Raw genomic sequence first — 18800 nt, forward strand, 5'->3', positions numbered from 1 at the left:
TTCGCTTTGTACAAGCACAAGTTAATCAAAATTAAATGAATTAAAATGGATTACGTTAGTTCTCAAAGGACTCGAAACACACGAACTCGAAGGAGGCTTCGTGTCTACAGGTTGCTTCGCATGACAAGAAGCGATTCGGGGTGCGTTCACCTGCACTTTCTTTTTCGATGCTACCAAAGTGTTGTTTCCTGCTGCGTGTGTACACCGATACCCTAAACTCTCTATATTCTCAAGTTCACATCGAATATTTCCATTTTCCAAGATCGATTCTTCCACGAGGATTGAGCTCGCGAATCTGAATCCCCTTCGGGTACAGATACGCTGACGACTCGACGCTAACCCAAATGATAAACAGCGCATTGCGAGAGGGCCCGCTGACATTTTAAAATGTCAGTGACTACCTACACGGGCCTCTAGGCACGTAGGCTCGTGCCCGTTGCCATTGTGTCGGTAGATCGACATCGACAGTAGGAGAAGGACACCATTGTCCCATCGATGCGTATACGCTCGATCCTTTCGATCCCCCTCCCCCTTCCGTTCGATTCGACGCAGATCAAAGATCGACCAACACGAAAATTGGACAAGTTCTTCTATTGGGCTCGAACGAGATCAGGGATACCGGAAACTTGTGTTGATGCTGTTTGGAGACATCGAAGTGTCGTTCTAGATGCGATAGTTGGGACTCTTGTTTCAGCAAGCGAATACAGTAGCGCTGATTAACTTAACCCTTTCGATTAATTAATCAATGATGGCATGTACCAGCAAAAATATTTAACCAGTACGTCGAATCATCATAAAAAATGATGACCCAACCAAAGTTCCGAGCCACAGTCATCGTTTACTCTTAATTGCGACAAGGTTAATTTAACCTCGTAATAAAGATAAGCCCCCAATAAACACGAAACTTTTTTAGTACTTCGCCTCTCTTATCAGCGTCGTAAATAATCAATGTACGTTGTTCCTGTTACACACGAGAAATTTCCACTTTACCGCTCCGTGGCTCGACTTCCAGAAACACATTCCATTATTGAACAATTAACCCGCCGCGTAGTTGCAGAAATCGATTGACGGCGAGGATGGGTTTCGAGAGAAAGTCCTCGTTAAAGTCTCTACCGAGTATCGAACGCAATTTTCATTTCGGATGCTCGTTATGGCTGTTCGGAGGGTTCATCGATCGTCGATTGGATGATGTCCGTTCTTAACTGACGCAAAAACGGACCTTGTTTTATCGCTTTTATTTCCACAAAAATCCTCTACTTCTTGCGCGATAACCCGCTTAAAGACGTAATTAGGTTCGTTGGACGTGTCAAGGTCCGAAGGGCGACGAAGAAGCTAACCGGCTGAGAATCTTCCGCGTTTCGTTCGTCGTTTTTCGCCACGGTGCCGAGGGCTGTGTTCGCGGGCCAGGAGGTTTTAATGCTACTTCCAGCGGCGCACGGTAGCCGATGGAAAGAGAGAATTATGGTGGCGATACCGAGGAGAAGTACACGCTCCGCGGCGCGCTTATTACGATTTTTACTGGTCTTTACGATCGCGCAGTCGAACGCGCTATCAAACGCATACCTAACTGTACATCGAATTGGACACACGCGCGTTGCAATAGCGCGGCGTGTTATTGAACGCTGGTGCATCCTGCGTGCAGCTGCAGGCCCTGTACCAAATTTATTGTTGTTTTTAATCGGTCCGCCGCCGACCCAATTTCCCTTCCCGCCGCGCTGCGGTCTCGTTTCGCGTTAAAATGCCAGTTTGAGCCGGAAATGTCGCGTCTTGTGATTGGACGAGGGTCCGTAGACGAAGGAAAAATGAAAAAGAGACGTAGGTATATTTCCAGCGGTTACGAGAAACTTTTGTTTCATATTAAAGTTTACCGGTGGTCCCAGACTCGTGTCGCGAAGCTTTCAAGCGCTTCTGCTTCGAACAATGGAGACTTGCTACGTAAGAGAGCGTCGCGACGCCCGCCACAAGGGTGCGAACTTTAATATCCGTTTCCAATGACTGTGACGTCAGGTTCTCTCGGGCTCCATTGAAGTTTAAGGGCGTTCGATGAAACAATAGCACGTGTTCTCAGCGTTATTATCTATGTGTCTTTCATGTTTCCAAGAGAGAAAATATTCAGCGTGCCGAGATGTAGAAGATTCCGTTGTCGATTTGTGTGTAAGCTATCAATTTTGTCCACCTCTGTCGAGAAGGGACCGGTCTCGAAGGAAAGATGAACGAGGAGACGGCTAAATAGTGGAAACACGAGAAGAGAACGGCTCGCGCAAGGAACGGGACATTTCCTCGCGGTAGCTAACGAAATGTTTACGAGGCGCCCTAAGCAAAGGCGGTCTCTAAATATTTAGAGTAGTCGCCACGGAACACGTGTTTCCTCTCGTAAGCGTGTCGCGCTGGGGATGTCTTTATTGTTAATACAGCTTCGAGGGATACACGGTGTGCACGAAAAAAAAACAGATACAGCCTTTGTGTATTTCACGTTTCGTTCGATGGTTACACACGGTCTCCTTTGAGCTCGACGTTCCTCGTCGAATAATCGCAGATATTTTTTTTTTGAAAAATTCTTGCCCAACGACGGAAGCTCACGTCACGTTCGTGCCGAGTTAAAGCGAAATTGCCACATGCTCGAATTCGTCCGTGTTGTCACGGTTCGTATAAACGAAATTACCGCAACGACCGTTAAGGGAACAATGCCGCCCATGCAACAATACGATCATTGGTAAGCGAGCACGGTTGCGGTCAGTGAAAGCTTCAATATTTCCTTCCCAAAACGGAAGACAGTATTTTCGCTGCTAGAAATTCGTTGCGTAACTTGTTTAATATCGCTGCGCAACGATCACGAATTGAATTCATCGTTAAGCAACATCGCGTTAAATTAAGCTGGTTTAGATTGTAAATCAGCCTTATTTGCTGAACCTCGTCCTTTCACCTTGCTTTGGTATAACGCAATCTCTTGCATATACATTTCGCATTGCACGTATACGAATGCGCATCTCCACACGAATTATTTTCTTTGAATTTCCACGTTATGCGGCACAGGGTTAAGTAGGCTTCCTAATCTCGGTTCGACGCCAGTTCTGGTCATCAATCATATTTCTTTTCACTACTATCGGATGCCACCCGCTAGCTATAGGCCTAAATAGGCAAGAGTCCAATCGCTTGGACTCATTTCCGCCACTCGCTCCTCCGCATTCAGGCCATTACCTCAGGGCTCTTATTAACCGATGTTCTTGCAAACTCGTAGAGCTATACATCCTCAACCGCTGGTAAATTTGTTCAGCGATTCATTTCGTGTACGAACTTTGCTCGCTCTCGGTAGCAAAATCCAGCGAGTAAAAATTTTACGAACGTTTCTGGATTCTGTCCAATATCTTGTCTAATATCAGCAGCATCGATCGCCTGCAGAGAAGCAATCACGGCTCGCGAAACGCCCTGTGGAGAGGTGGTATCGTTGCCGTCATTAACAACCGCTGTCTCGCTCTAATTAAGACGACGATGCGATCGTTAATAATTCCAGCAAACCGCGATAGTCTGAACGAGATCGCGTTGGTAAATCGGTGACGTCGTAACTTTTCCGCCAACCAAGGTTCCTGGCCCCGTGAATTTCAAGGCCCCGAAGGCTTCTCTCGCGACCAGTAGGCCTTGGTTTCATTCTAATTTCCGGATGATACGTCGTTTAAGGTCGGAGATAGCTGGCCCTCGAGGCTACCGGCCTTAGCGCGCCATTCATCATCGCGGCTCCAATTAAACCGCCTCTAGCTCGCGGTCGTTCACTCGTTAAGGCACCTTTAAGAGGATTTTCGAGTGGAGCGTTCTTGCTCGGTATCATTACCTTCTACCACGTTCTGCATTATGATGATTGTCTATTCCGGGATTACGACGTCCTCGTCCGTCGGGGATTTGGACGAGACTCCGGGATCTTGCATTGTGCCACTGTAATTGTTGGAGATTTCTGGAACGTTCCGTAACAGTGGATGTTGGCAAGTTAATAGCAGGATTCGAATTTCAGCTGGAAGAAGCGCCTAATTAGGTATGCCATATATTTCAGACCGTGGCAGATTCGAGAGAAAGACTGCCTGTTCGAAATTTTTCATGTAGAGAATGACTGAAAGCTACTTCTGAGATTCGAAAATTCAAGTCAAACTAGGGGTGTTATTACGGATGTACAGTGGAGGGGTAGGAGACTTTCAGTTGGGAGCTTTTATTTTGTTGGCTCGACTTTCTTCAATTATATTGAGTGGATGATCTTTTCGCGAGGAAGGTGTAATAATAACTCTGGATATAATATCTCCCATACCAGGGAGTTGATTTAAGATGCCAGTGGAAAACATTGACGACGCGATACCATTCAGCGATGAGGCTTCTTCTAGTCTCGCTGGAAGGAGCAGGACGAGTCAATAACTATCGAGGGATAAACCGCTGCCTTCTAATCAACGTCCGCCCCGTCCATTCGTTAGCGAAACTACACGATAAAATCGATAGGCCTGCATCCCGACAAGAGCAAAGAGCGCCATGTGGGCTATCGGGCACAGCTGTCAGCTCCCTGAGCGAGTGTATCGCGCTCCCTTAAGCTCTGCCCACAATGCTGAACAGTGCATTACCCTATCATAGCTACGAGCGCTGTCGTAGGAGGGTGAAACTCTATCCTTATTGATGAATATTCATCAAACTCGATACACTGTTACGTTACACCGGGCCTTTCGCAAAATATCACCCACCACGAAGGGTGCAACGAGGTGAGGTCGTTAGTGGTTGATTATTTCATCGAAAAATATATGCAGACGTTGACAAAACAAATCGAAAACTTGTAAAATACCTCGCTGTTTTATTTACAGAGGGTTTGAACTGACATTTACTTTTAATAGGACTTCTGGCCCTCTTGGAACAGATCCATGTAACTTTTGAATAGTTTCCAGAAGAATGTTACCCCGAAATATCTTGCAACTGCATTAGCGATCTTGCAGGAGGGAATCTGCTTCTCGTTCTGTTTTCTGAAACTACTTTAGAATATTAAGAAGACGTTGGAAACATCCGAGAAACTGCTAAGAAATAATATATGATTCCAGCGAGTCCAAGTACTCGTGACACAAAAGGTACTTTCAGGTCCTGTAGCATGAAAACGAACTGTTTACATTATTTTACGACTTGTTTATAAATCACCGACAACTGGAGCGATGTCAACACGACGTGTCTAATTACATTCGTCGCTTCCATTTCGGAGCAGTTGGCATTGATCCACATTCCCATTGACTCTACTTGGGAGAGACAACGTACACAACACGCCAATCTTCGTTATAATAAAAACATATTAAACACTTTCCTTGTTCGACTTGGCATCTTTCTGGTTGTCATCGATCACGGCTATGGCCAAGAATTCCCTGTGATATACAACGAGAACCACGCAAAGAGTCGCGAGGTGTTGCAGTCGACGACAAAAGTAGCCTAGTGATTCATTCATGCGAGTTATCGATCTGCAAGGTAGGCTCGCGAGCCGCAGCTCACGCCTCGACTTCTACCCCCGGTGTGGACGCGCCCTCAGGATGGACCGCTGTACAATGGCTCGTGTGTTCTCCTTTTCAGTGAGTCAGAAGGCCCGGACGACGTCTGCCAAAATATTGTACGCACACTCGCTCACACCGCTGCAACTTGCAGCTTTCAAGGAGGCGAGACAATGACGTCATTCAGTGGAAAGGGACGATAAGGTGTTCGAGGCAAACACAGAACCGGGATATTAAAATCCTGATTCGCGCCACACTGGACAAAGAACGCAAAATATCGCAGCTGCCCCTCGGAGGAATGTTTTTTTCTCCTAGAAGCATAAGTAAATTTATTGCTGTATAAAAAATGGAGACTGTTGGAAGCTGTTAGCCGTGGTTCGCTAAAGTGTTCATCAAAAACGTTACTCAGTCGTCTACTTTTGGAAAGCTTTATTTATCACCGTGTTAATTTTCCATTTCGAAATCCAGATTCGGTCAAAAATTGGTACAGTCGCTCAGCAAGCAATGTTATTCTTGGTTTCGCTAAATAATCTAACCGTAAGATGAATATCATCGTTGCAAAATAGCTGGGTCCTCGTGTCTCCCTTCTGGATTCCAACAAGTCTCATTATTCGCACTTCAAGTCAGACGTGGAAGGTACACGGGCACGGGCTAATCTTTTCAGCAAACACCCTCGGAAGGCGCGAAACGTGTGCAGACCTCTCGAGACGAAACAATGACTCGCGCGAACGGAGAAATCGATAACAGGGAACGTTGTTTGACGTCTCTAGTCGCACTCGCGACTAGCATTATCGCAATAACGCCCATCCACGCGAATTACTTCCGCAATTTTCTTGTCGCGTATCCAGCCTGTTTTGCGAGAGATCTCGATGTGTCGCGAGGCAACTACATAGATCGACAACGTTTTATCTCCGAGACTTTCCTACGCATCGTTTATCAAAAGCGTTTGACTATCTACGGTGAGTCATTAGCATATTTAATGGACGATCGTGTCTTTCCTGAAAACTGTCTCCTCTTTGTTTCATCGAGCAAGTCCCAGCTCTCTTGAAGATTTCTTCCTCCCTTGGAATCCCGCCTGGACTTTCTCGGAAAGGTTCAACGCGTCCCTTTTATGGGATGTTCATTTGGTCGCGCTGCCACTTCAGCAGACCAACCGGCAACCCTTGTTAGGAGACGCTGGCATCAAGGACACCGCCGGTCTCTCGCCTCTTACTTCGTTTAGTCTCGTTCGAAGTTATGTTCTTGCTGCTGCTAGAACGGATGAAGATATCCGTGTATCGTTTGTTTCTTCCTGTGATAGGATTTTTTCACGACATGGAAACAATAGCTTCGAGACGTGGTGACATATCGTTGACCATTTCGGGCCATTCGCGGGGCCCTTTGAAACCGAGGAGTTACACCAGGTAGGAGTGTTCTTTCAAAATTTATGCTTTTATTACATGGATGTATATTACAAAAATATTCGTGTTTTTGTCCAAAGTTGATTATTATTCAAAAAGTGCTACTCACGATTTCTGTTCTGAGAATTCAGAAAATCCGTTCGTGGGGAACGTAACCAGTGGGTCAACGACACTCGTTACTTTCTACGGTTCTCCAATTACCTCCATCTCTGCTCGGTAATTCCTCGACAATTATTAACGTAAACTCTCGTCCTCGTTGAGATCATCTAATCGTTACGGAGCTCGATTCTCCGTCTCGCGATTGTAATCAAGAGCCGTGGAGTAATTAGTTGCGGCGCTTATTCAACAAAGCGTTTCCACGGGGCGGCTGCAATTGAATCGAGTGAAACTTTGATTTGGATTCAGTTACGCCTCTCGTTAGAGTGCGCGGTGGCTCGTCCAGCGAAAGTATCGGAAGTTTTATATCCGAAAGGCGTCTCGGTCGTTCCGTCCATCGACGAAATCACGACCGTCACGGGCTCCTGGCCCTAATTGCCGTCAATTGGCGGCAATTGTCGAGTGACCCTTCTGCGACCAGCTGCAATTTGCAGCTAGGTCGCGCGTCGTCGCCGCTCTGCTCGTCGCGCAAAATCGTTATGCACGCGCTGCGTGCTCTATCTACGCTCGCATATGTAATTACCATCGCGGTCGTTCGCGTGTTGTGCACGCTTCGTAATGGACTTTGGCGGTTTCCTTTTGCCGCGACTGCCCGACAAGGGATGCGAATCGAAACGCTTGGGAAATAATCGCAATTTGTGCGTGACCGTGCGCGCTTATGTTTCGCTTTGCGTTTCCTTTGCATCCGACAGTTGGCTGTTGGATGTCGCGTATCTACGGAGAATTTATAGCAACGCGTTGGTAAATTTATCGCGTAACCCATTCCTTACCTATTTCTTTTGTTTTTTCCCCCGTATAAAAAAGAAATTTAAGAAGCTATCGAAAGACCATAAAAATACACTCCGGTAAAATTTGTTTCAAGCTTTACGAGAAAGTTTAAGGAGATTGGTTTCGATTGAAATTTGCCGCGAATCGCGCCGGCGTGTTTACTGGGAATTTACGGCCGACTCCTGTCGCATTCGATCACCGTTTCAATTACTTTTACCGTAATTAAAGCATGCGGTCAATTAGCAACTCGAACACTGTTATTCTCGTAAATTTCCCGCGGCAGCCTTTAACCATCGTGTTCGAGGTAAACGATTTCCAACAATCGTCTGCGAAGAGAAACGTGTCTGCGCGTCGGTTCTTGGCACGATAGGCGCGCCCCAAACCGTGGCCGACACGTTCTTAATAAACCGTGAAACAATCCTAATTACGAAGCTGCCATGAGGCACGGACGTCGCTAGTGCATGGGGTGTGGTGACGCATTAAATTAGCATTGCGTTTCCGGCACGGTACCGGCCTTTAAAGCTGGTTCGATGCTTCGGTATCCGTTCTTAATTTACACCGCGGTATACTGAACGTCATCCTCGAAGAACTTATTTAAAGTTGAACGAACCTGTTCACTGTACTTGTACTAATTATTCTTCCGTAGAATAATGTTTCACCTTGTCTATGTCGCAAGATCTTTTTACTCTTCCTTCCACACATGCTTAAAAACAATGCATCAACGCCTATGCATTATGCATCGCTCGGAACCGCCCTAATCGCTTCGACATTCCCGCCCTCGGCGTTCCTTTCTCGCGTGCGTTAACGCGCACGCATCGCGACGCAAACCGTACCGCGCGTACGTGTTTCGTCACGTTTCTTTCCATGCTCTGTTTATCGTTTTAGAGTTGTTGCTACCAATCAGTTTAAAAGGTTTTAAAAAGGCGCTGGAAACATTGGTGCAGAACATTCGTGGTTACGATACAAAACATGGCGCTCCTGTGTCTCTCACGGGAGTTGCACTCGCTTTCCGAATTGCAGTTCTTGAATATAGGCTCCTTAGAACTTGTCGCTTAATAAATTAGGGTTTCGGAGGTCTTGATATTTTTTGGAGCATCTCTAACTCGCACAGAGAGGACGCGTGGGCCAGTCGTCGAGAAATTCGTACGGCAACGAAGGAAAAAGCAAAGAGGAAAAAATAGGGGGAAATACCACGTCTGTGGGTCGAAATACATACGGCAGGGTGGTGGGGGTTAACGGCAGATGTTTGGTCCACGGCACGAGGGCTCCAGTCCCCCATGGGGTGCCGTGCCATAAACTACCCTCCGACCGGCCGATTCTTTCGCGTAGGTAGCAGACAGACCTGGCTCGATGGTACCTCGACAACAATGGCCTTCGTTCGAGGCTTCTGCCCCTTGTGAGTCGTGCTTAAGGGCCACGTGACACGCGGGTTCACGCATGTTGACGCAGACACGCGTGCCCCTCGGCGCACACAAAGCCTCGCAGAATTCGCCGGAGACTCCTTCGGGTCGTGTCGAGGCTCGGTTCACCACGTGGTTGGACGCTCGAGAGCCTCGTGGAAGACGTTTCGCCTCTACGATCCGCGAGATCTCTATCTGACGCGATGCTGCTTCTTGTGAATCATCGATACGTGTATTCCTGAGCCACGTGAGTGACTTCGAGTGTGTGCGTGATGGCATCTTCGCGTGACTAGCTGTCGTGCCAATCGACTGTCAAAGGTGCGCCCAAGTGAATGGGCAAAGTTTTATTTTATTAATAAACGACAGATGATAGCACGTTATTAGGTATGAGTTCGTGTATTCATTGTGTTGCGAGTGTTTTCAATTTTTATCCAGTTAAGAAATTACTACTCGAACGATGAACTAAGGCTAGCGGAGCGCAAGTGCAACCACTGGGAAGCGCGGAAGTTCCCCGCTGCAGTTTAAACCTGGAAGAAAGGGGGATGTCGTTGAAAGCGATTCGCTCTCGAGTGGGTTTCGAGAGGATGTTCGGCGTTTAAGCGTGACCGATGCTCGCGTTTGGATGCACCAAGAGTCCATAAATCGATTTAGGCGACGCTGCTGGATGAGATCGCCCTGCACGCGTCGTCTCACGAGGGGCCAGCTCCGCTGACGCGTAAGTGCGAACAGCCTTTTGTCGGCTATTTTCTAATGTAGACGAATTTATGCGCGTTAAGTAGCTTGGACAATCGCCAGGAGGATGTGGATCATTTTTTCATCGACCGTATGAAAACTTATGCTGGGTTACGAAGGGGTGAACGATATGATTTAGTATGCAATTTCTCTCACGATAACGCTTTATAAGGCTAGAATTTTATGCTATTCGAATGAAGATTTTGATTTCGGCCAGCTTCATATTTGTTTGATTGACAGTTAAAAGGTAGACTCGTTAAGTCGCATTGCTTTCGAGGCTAGGATCGATTAACAAATTCCAAATGTTTTGTAAAATCCTTTGACGTACGTTTGAGCATCACGATGTATTCAATTTTCATAAAAATCTGGAATGTCACTCCAAAGAGTATTCGATTTGGCATGGAATGACTCGAAAGATACAGCAGCGCAGCAGGCGCAATTTACTTGGAAACGAGTCGAGTCATCGATGGATACCTAGCGATTGTCATCGAGTTCTTCGATGCTGTCATGCTGGAAAATACCGCAAGTCAGATGCTGCGCGTTGCTCGACCCGTCATTTCGGAGCATTCCGCTACGCTGCGGAGATACGCTCGCGTCGAGGATCATCGACGCGTCGTCGAGCTCCGGGTCGCGTAGACGCACGTGCAGCGTGAAATACCGTTCCGGTGTCGTGTCTCTGGAGACTGTCGTGCCACTTCTTTACGTAACACGGAAACCAGGAAGGTGTCGAGGATGCGGCGTTGCATTAATTAATGGTCTTGCGCGATCATCTCTCTGGCCCGCGAACAGGAAACGAAAACGAAAGTGGACGCGATAGGATTTCCGTGGAATTTATTATTTCCTCTTCGATCTTATGCACGTTTTCTTGGCATCTAACGGTGTAATGAGTGGTACAACTGGAAAAATGGTGTTTAATCGTTATCGTATTCTCGGTCTTCGCGTTCTCTAATCATTTTCTCCACTCGCTTTCGACAGGCAGGACGTTTAAATTAACTTCTCCGGTTTTCTGTTTGATTCCCAACATAGGATATGTTCTACAGGCTTAAATCGAAGTATTGGTAAGTTGAAATTCGGCCTTGGTACACTGTACAGTAGCGAATTGACACTCGGGACAAAATGAGTTTGACACGTCTGTGTCTGCTTCGACTGCTCTCCGTTAGGAAACGCGCTTTCGAACTTGCATGGATGCGTGTGTTGCTTAAGAAGCTGTCGAGTTTCGTTTCGAGACGGGAATGGACAGTTGCGATAAAATTGAATCGAACATTAGGATAATGGAATTCAATCGTCCATAAATTCCATAGGTTCGTATCGTCCTTATGCGACCCTTGGACCAGAATCTCATTTTTCAATCAGTGTCGATAAAGTTGACCGATAGAACCTGTCATGCACGCTTCCTCGCAGCTTTTACGCAACCGAATACGAGATGTCGTCGGTTCTTCCCTTTTTCCAGACCTGTCGATCGACGTTTACGCCTGTCACCGATATAAATCTGTCATGGCGCCGCTTTCTACGCGCTCTATGATCAAGTGCCATTGCTGTTCAGACTCTGGACTCCAGAGACTTCGTCTATTAGTAACGCTACATCTTGATAAGTGGAATAGACGTGGAAAGTATAAGTCGTTGGCCGTCCGAGACCACTTTCCCGCCTCCGCAGAGCGAAGGTTAGGCGGATGGATATTCAAGGTGGTTCGTAGTTTCCTTTTTCCATGACATATCGATCCAGCCGAGCCGAAACTGGTTCTCATTAACGGGTCCAGTTCTGACGTGATATGTTCAAACAACCACGGAAATTAGAGAAAGGTTCGTTACAGTTTCCTATTTGATCCAAAGATTAGATCTGTTTGCGGAATAGCGTTTCGAGGTTAGCGTTTGATTTGAAAAAGGATCCTCGTTATCAGCGAAAAAGGAGTCCGTCGAGTACCGTGACATGCGCTTTGGATCGTTTAAACACGATTTGAGATCGTCGAGTTCTTTTTCTCGTTTAGAGTTATTAACTGTCTTGTCCATCGTTCCTGTAACACGAGATTAATAGATTTCTGTAGTTGTCCTACGTGCGTGTAGCTCGTCTATCTCTGATTCGATCGGCTTTTGCCCCTCTTACTGGATTTTATTATGGTCTATTAATTGTTTATGATCTGAACTTTCTCGTAAGTAAACGAATCGAATTGAATACAGAAAATGATCTACTAAATAATTTACTATATTAAAAACATCGACAGCAGACGGTGTTTGTTATCATCGATGATATCAATGAGATTCTTGTTGACCAACAGTTGCCTGCTGAAGTTACAATTAAGCGAGACGCGAACCTTGGAACACGGAAGCGATTCTTTGCGATATAAATGGTCGGCTTACGTGTTGCGATAACGACCAGCTACTAACGAAGCGTAAGCTTGCGATTCGCTTTTGCAACAGACGAAACGCAGCTTCCCACTGGAGGCTCCGTAACGGTACACTTGCTTCTAATCTGCCGACCCTTGAGGCTGCCGTAAATATTGCACCAAAGCAGCACGTTCTACAATTCAAGTTCCTATTGTTTTCGGTTATCCACTCTGTACACGCTCATATATGATTAACAACTGATGTTGTTCGTTTGAATAAGAATTTTTAAGTATCGCGTTATCTTAGTTTGATCTGTCATAAAATTCTGACATTTCGGGTTCAAATGTCTAATCCCATTTTGTTCGCGGATCTTTATGTCCGCTTTAGTCTTCGTTTCGTCTCGCAAAGGTACGGTAAAACGATTTTTTTTTTCTGCTACGCGAAGAAATGGCGGGAACCGTCGATGAAAAATGCGTTGTCGCAAAAAAAGTCAGGCTGAGTAATAAGCGATCGGCTTAATGATCGCCTCGAGTAGCCACCTCGTCCTCCTCTCGAGCGGAGAGGCGGAGACGCTGGTCGTCGCTTCCTTCGAATCGTGTCGGCTGGTCCAGGAATGCGCTCGCAATTTTTCAGTTGTCAGAACGCGGAACAGGCCCGAAATTCGCCCGTTCCTTTTTTCTCGTGACGTTAGTCGTCGACGATCTTATCGGCCCGATCGAGCACGATCGGATTTATCGAGCGCCCGTCTTTCGTTGACCGTCGATGCGTTGTCATCGTTTATCAAATTGGACCTCGAACGTTTCGGACTGCTCGAGCTTCCGTGGAATGCAAACGTAGCGCTTTGCATCGGAGGAACAGCGAAGCGATTTGCAAACGAGGCGCAAACTTTCTGGAAGCTCGCTAAACTTCTCGAGATGTAAAAAAATGTGGTGTCTCAAAGAAGACACGAGCAATGGTCAACATTTCAAAGCAAATACCTTTCGGTGCGTTCCAATGTAAAAGACGGATTTGGAAGCTTTCTCGAACGACCAACTATTCAAATGCAAATGTCTTGGGTGTTGTGCCGTGTAACCGGGTTTTCTGCGAACAGACCTCTCGCTCTTTCTCGCCGCCTCTTTCCTAAAATCGCGAATGCGAATAACCGAGCGACTGGCTGGCCGCTCTGGCGGGTGCCGCATCGCGAAAAAGTAAGCGGGACGAAGAGGGCAGGTCGCGGAGCGTGCGAGGAATAACGAATGCTTGAACTCGTGCCAAGATCTTCCTCGTGGTCTTCGTCGAGGGGGGATCCGAGAAAACGGCAGAAAATCGTGTGATTGTCCAATAGATTCATGGCAGCCAGAGAAGTGATACGTTTCGAAATCTATCGAAATGTGATCACCGCGGAATTGATCGCAAATGTTTTATGCTTCTAAGCACAGACTTCTTTTCGATCGATTCTCAAAGTGCTAATTATGGTTGCCATCGCGCAAACAAAGCCCTGCTGCGAGCATGCGTTCGCTAGGGAAGCTTCAAGGGTTCCAGGTGCTCGTAGTCGCTCGATCCGACAGGAGCTCAGACGTACTGGCAGCAATCCAGTAACAGGGGACGAGATGTAATCGTACACCGAGCTGCTGGCCCTTGTCATTCGAGTTCCTTTAATTAAATCATCGTCGTTCCAGGCTCGAATCGCGAGCAGGGATCCCCCTCGATCGATCGCGAATCACGAGAGGGTCAGCGCGCCGTCTAAATGAAGATTAATCGACGTCTCACCGGAGCCAGGTTGAATTTCACGAAGGTCCGTTTCGTTTTCTTCGTGTTTACCGTACGGAATCGTCCCTGGGCTTATATATCGCGGAGTCGTGCTATTATTGATTTCGTCTGGGCCCAAGGGTTTCGTGCTCCACCCACGTCGGAAATGTGCGCGCGAGTGTGCCGGGTGACTCACTGGAAAGATTCAGCTGCGAATTAAGAACGCGTTTCGCGCGTGCAGAAAAGACGACCCGGCTTAAAAGGGGAGGATCAGTGACGGCAACCGCCGACTCGAATCAAATCGCTAGGGCATTATCAGGGATAAAGATTGCGACGCCCTCCGAGGTGTTCGGTCCTGTCCTTCGCACACTGTGGATTATATATGTATTTCTTACAGATAATTACGATTATTGATCTTTTGGAGGATATTTTATTTTTAACGGTATTGTTATTCATTGCAGAATTAATCCGTGTAAAAGGAACCTCGTCGAGATCGGTATGCACTTTTGATAAATGCACGATGGAAGTTTATTCCTGCTCGAGCATTACGTGACCCGATACATGTATCACGATTTTTTTTATCGTTCATGCCAGCGACTAGAACGCAAGATTCGCATGACTGCGGCAAACTCCAGGCTCCTGAGGCGCTCTTATCGGCGTTCCGCGTTCTAATCTCACGGGTGCAACCTATCATCGGTTGTTGCACGGCGCTAGGAAAACACCGCCTTGCAAACTAGCTTCTCGGGTGGGACCTCATCCGTGAAATCTCCGTCTTCGAAACGATCGAGGGAATGCAACGAAGAGGGAGGGAAAAATCGGCCAGCCAAGATAGGCTGTTTATCGCGGGAACAATAAAAATCGCGGCACACTGACCTACTGCGGCAGATAAGAGGAGTACTGGTGCCGACGCGAAACGAACCACTCCTATTCTGCGTCCAGTTACAGCTCGCCAGGATACGATTAGTCCATTCACGCGTTCCCCTCGTTCAGGCCACTTTCTTCGATCCGATCGTTGGATATATCTGGTCCAGATTCGTTAACATCGTGCTCCACGTGTCACGAAACCACTTGTCGACCGATTCGTCACGGTAATCGGTGAGAAGGTAATGGAGTAACGACCGTGGAAATGTTTCCTGTTGGCGCGTTCCGATTTCTTTCGGTCGAGGTTGAGGTCGCGTAACGTAGGAACAGAAAAATGATTGTTTATACGTGATTTATTAAACAAAAATCGTAATTCGAATTACAGAACGAGGTTAGACTTTACGCTGAACGAATCGAAGCTTATCTAATTAACGGTTCGATCGGATAAATGTCAGGAATAAGTAGGTTTACGTTTATCCATCTCTGAAATGAGTTTTCGAAATGTGTTCAGCTGTATTTACTTAAAAGTAGTCCAAACGTGGTCGTGTTTGGACTTGTTTTCATTAGGGAAACCTCATCAGGTCATTAATCATACTCTAGTGAAGGTATATAAAAAATTTTAATTTTCACTACATTCACGACTTCTGTTTATACTAATGGCATCGAGGGCGATTAGCGACATTATATCGAAGAAAAAACAAGTTCTTATATAGGGGGATTACCGCAGGAGATATTGATCCCGCCGGATCAGTTGGCCAGTCTACATCAAACGTCGCTGGACAATTAAGGATGCCTCTCAATGCAGAAATCAAGTATCCTTGACTCTGAGTTCGAGCAAAGGCTGCGAGTGACTCTAGTTGTCCTTTTACCGCTATTAACGTTTCTCTACGACTCTAGCCATCGATTCCTGCAGTGGTCTCTGAAAATGATCGACGTCATCGAGTTCAAATCCGGTTCGCGAGTCATCGCTACAAGCCTACGATATATTCTGTATTTTTCCTAAAGGCGTCCGCAAGACGACGGTCATACGTCGCCTCACGTGCCGTGAAATCCCGATTAACTTACCTGGGGAGACGAGCGATCGCGCGTCACGTAAACAATGCCAACGAAGCCGTCGAGCACGTAGATCCTCGTGGTTCGACCTTTCGAGACGTCGGTCGAATCGAGAATACTATGTCTCCCGCGTGTCGGAACCGTTAACGACGGAGGTGGCCGCTAAATTTATTCTAAAACACAACTCCTTCGGGTCAGTATGCCACGATTTTTGTCGAGCAACAGGTGTACCGCGTGACGCCGCGATTTCTCGACGGAGATCGAACGATCGTGGTCGAAGGATCTTTCCCGAGACGTGGAATTCAGTGACGTTCAACGGGGACACCAGCGACATTTTTTGAATAAATATTCAAAACGTCGATCGAACTATGAGGCGGTCCATCAGCAGCCACTTTCGATGTTCATCTTCAACTTTTTTAAAAGTTTGCAGGCCGATTCCAAGAATTGCTCTATTTCGGACCATCCAGAAACTTGTTACGATGTACGCAAATAGCTTCGAATTGAATCGCGATCGATACGTCGCGTCGGACAAAATATCGAGAACGTGCAGGGCATGTCTAATGCACGACGGCCTCGAAGATCGCGACCCGAATATCTTGAAATTACGAGCAATTTGTACGTGTTTCTGTGTACGTTTCCTGCACCGTGGTCGCTTATTATAGTCATTTCCTTCCGAGTTGTTGGCCACAATTTCCGCGTCAATAGTTTATGACCGGTGTCCTCGAGCGTTCTTGAACCATGCTGGCATGCATGTAAGCATACACGCCTCTGTGCTCGTTCTCCGTTTGAAGAATCGATATTGTATATCGGTCAGCAGGTTCAGGATGGGCGGAGAAACTGGCACGGTAGAACGGAACGTCCTAAAATTAATTTGTTGGATGGTGTTTATTAGGATCCGAATTAGCGATTCAATTAACATTCAAACCGATCCTTATAAATGCCTGTTTGTTCGAAATAATAATTAAGAGACGTCGTGTCGGGTACGAGCATGTCTTTATCTTTCGTTAACGAGGTCTTCGACTTAACAGTTCTCCTCCAACATTTTGTGAAGAAGAATATTGACACAGCGAGTACAAGGAGGAGTCTGTTATCTTTTTTGGAATTTTTGTCGCTACAGTACGACATATATTACCTTAACTGTAAGCCTGAAAGCTTTAAAGGTGAGACATAAAGTCATGCTCGAGCATACCAATCGCGATGCCTTCCAACAATGAATTTTTCATTTTGCCAGGTGTTTCTGCACGTCGTCGTTTGAATAATTCGAAGCTGTCATTTTGATAACTGTTCTCCTATGCAAACGGTTTGCACCGTGAAGGCCGTTAACGGTAGCCTGCTCCTAAAAATGGCTGTCAGTTCGACACGCGTAAATCCGTAGTATCTTATCCGCGGAGCATCGTGTCGTACAAAAAGGTCCGGGACGTGCAGAAAATCTCTTAACAGGCGGGAAAAGCCTCGAAGGTGGCGGCCAGGAGGCACAGCGTCCGCAAAATCAGCACAAACGAGAGTGGAATAACGAAACAGCGTCTGAATGAGCCTACGCAGCGGTCTGCACGCCCACGTTCGCCGCGACAGGGTCTCTCAATCCGTCGTAAAAGCTTAAGGTCCGGTATTATATCATTAGGGCTCCAACTTTCTTTCGCCCACGCTTGCGAGCTATATTACACGGGATAATTTTATCCCTTAAATAATAGAAGTATCCAAGTACTGTATACTCTCTACTGCTATTGCTAACTCGAGAATTATTTCGATATCGCGTCACGTTGGTAGCTAGCAGCAAAAGTCATAGGTACTCCAAACTGTCGCGAAACATGGCATACTCTCCGCTTAAACGGCATAATAATGCAGCATACTCGAGTGTGTGCCGTCCGGTGTTCTAAAAGCCAAAAGTCAGACAGAGAAAGAGGCAAGGAGTGGGGAAGGGAGATCCAACTTAACGGGTCTTTCTCAGTAGGTCGATACGTGCAGTAGTTGACACCGATTAGGACCTCGAAATACGCATGTATCGCAAGAGTGTATAATCGACCGGCGTTTCGCGCCTGCAAGCACTTCCAGCATTCAATTAAAGACCATTCATGTTTTTTAATAAAATGCTTGAAGAGATAAACGTTTAACCGTTCAATCGAACAAACGTCGCGAAAAGATTCCATCGAGTTTGTTCCACCCGTCTTCTATTATTCAAATAAAACTTCGTCCGCCTGCACTGCGAGGGCACCCCGAATCCCATTTCTCTCACAATTTTCCTCAGGTCCGAGTACGTGCTCGAGTTCGTTCCCAAAATTTAATCGAGCACGATGGTTGTTGGTAAATTGTACGTCACGAGTCGAACATTTTACGCCTCTCCAAATGTCCAGCACGTTTTCCGCCCATCCCGAGGGCCGATCTCCTATAAATAAATTCCAAGGAGCCCGAGTAATCAAGATTTCTCGCAGCAAGAAAGCTGCGTGGTTTGCTTTCGAAAACTCAACGTTCCCGTTCGAAAATTGTCTTATCTCGCTGGTAGTCATCCGTGCGCGCGAAGTGCACCACTTAAGCAGCAAACTGTACAACGGTTACCGCTGCGTGCGAGATTACACCTTGGAATCGTTTGGTGCGCGTTTATAGTGGGTGGTCCCATCTCATCAAACGCGCGAGGGGAAAGGTGAACGCGGACGGTGAGTTTACGAGTCGCGCGATTATCGCCACTGCCACTTGAAACGCGCTTTAACGGCTGGTTTTACGACGAACCTTTCGGGATTAAACTCTATACCACACCGTTTCGTGTCCTTTCTTCCAGGAGTCGCGAGACAACACTTTCCCGCGCTAATAGGGACGTATGCATACTTCTATCATTTTTCGGTATTTAATTTTCTGTAAAAATTCGCTGGGCCACGTGTGAAGGCACTCGCGCG

At 46.7% G+C, this 18800-nt stretch overlaps 1 protein-coding gene across 2 annotated transcripts in view; it reads left to right on the forward strand.

The window, feature by feature from the left end:
• Positions 1–18800, forward strand: part of LOC128873683 (disheveled-associated activator of morphogenesis 1) — a 60933-nt gene that overhangs the window by 4150 nt on the left and 37983 nt on the right. Inside the window, exon 1 of one of the 2 annotated variants that reach the window (XM_054117413.1) lies at positions 9473–9931. The exons of the other annotated variant lie outside the window; for it this stretch is intronic. The gene's annotated coding sequence lies outside the window, so the exon portion shown is untranslated. Of the gene's footprint in view, positions 1–9472; positions 9932–18800 lie in introns of those variants that run through there. 2 annotated transcript variants of the gene reach the window in all.

Source organism: Hylaeus volcanicus, chromosome 3 (genome assembly GCF_026283585.1).
Source record: "Hylaeus volcanicus isolate JK05 chromosome 3, UHH_iyHylVolc1.0_haploid, whole genome shotgun sequence".
In the NCBI taxonomy this organism is placed as follows: Eukaryota; Metazoa; Arthropoda; class Insecta; order Hymenoptera; family Colletidae; genus Hylaeus; species Hylaeus volcanicus.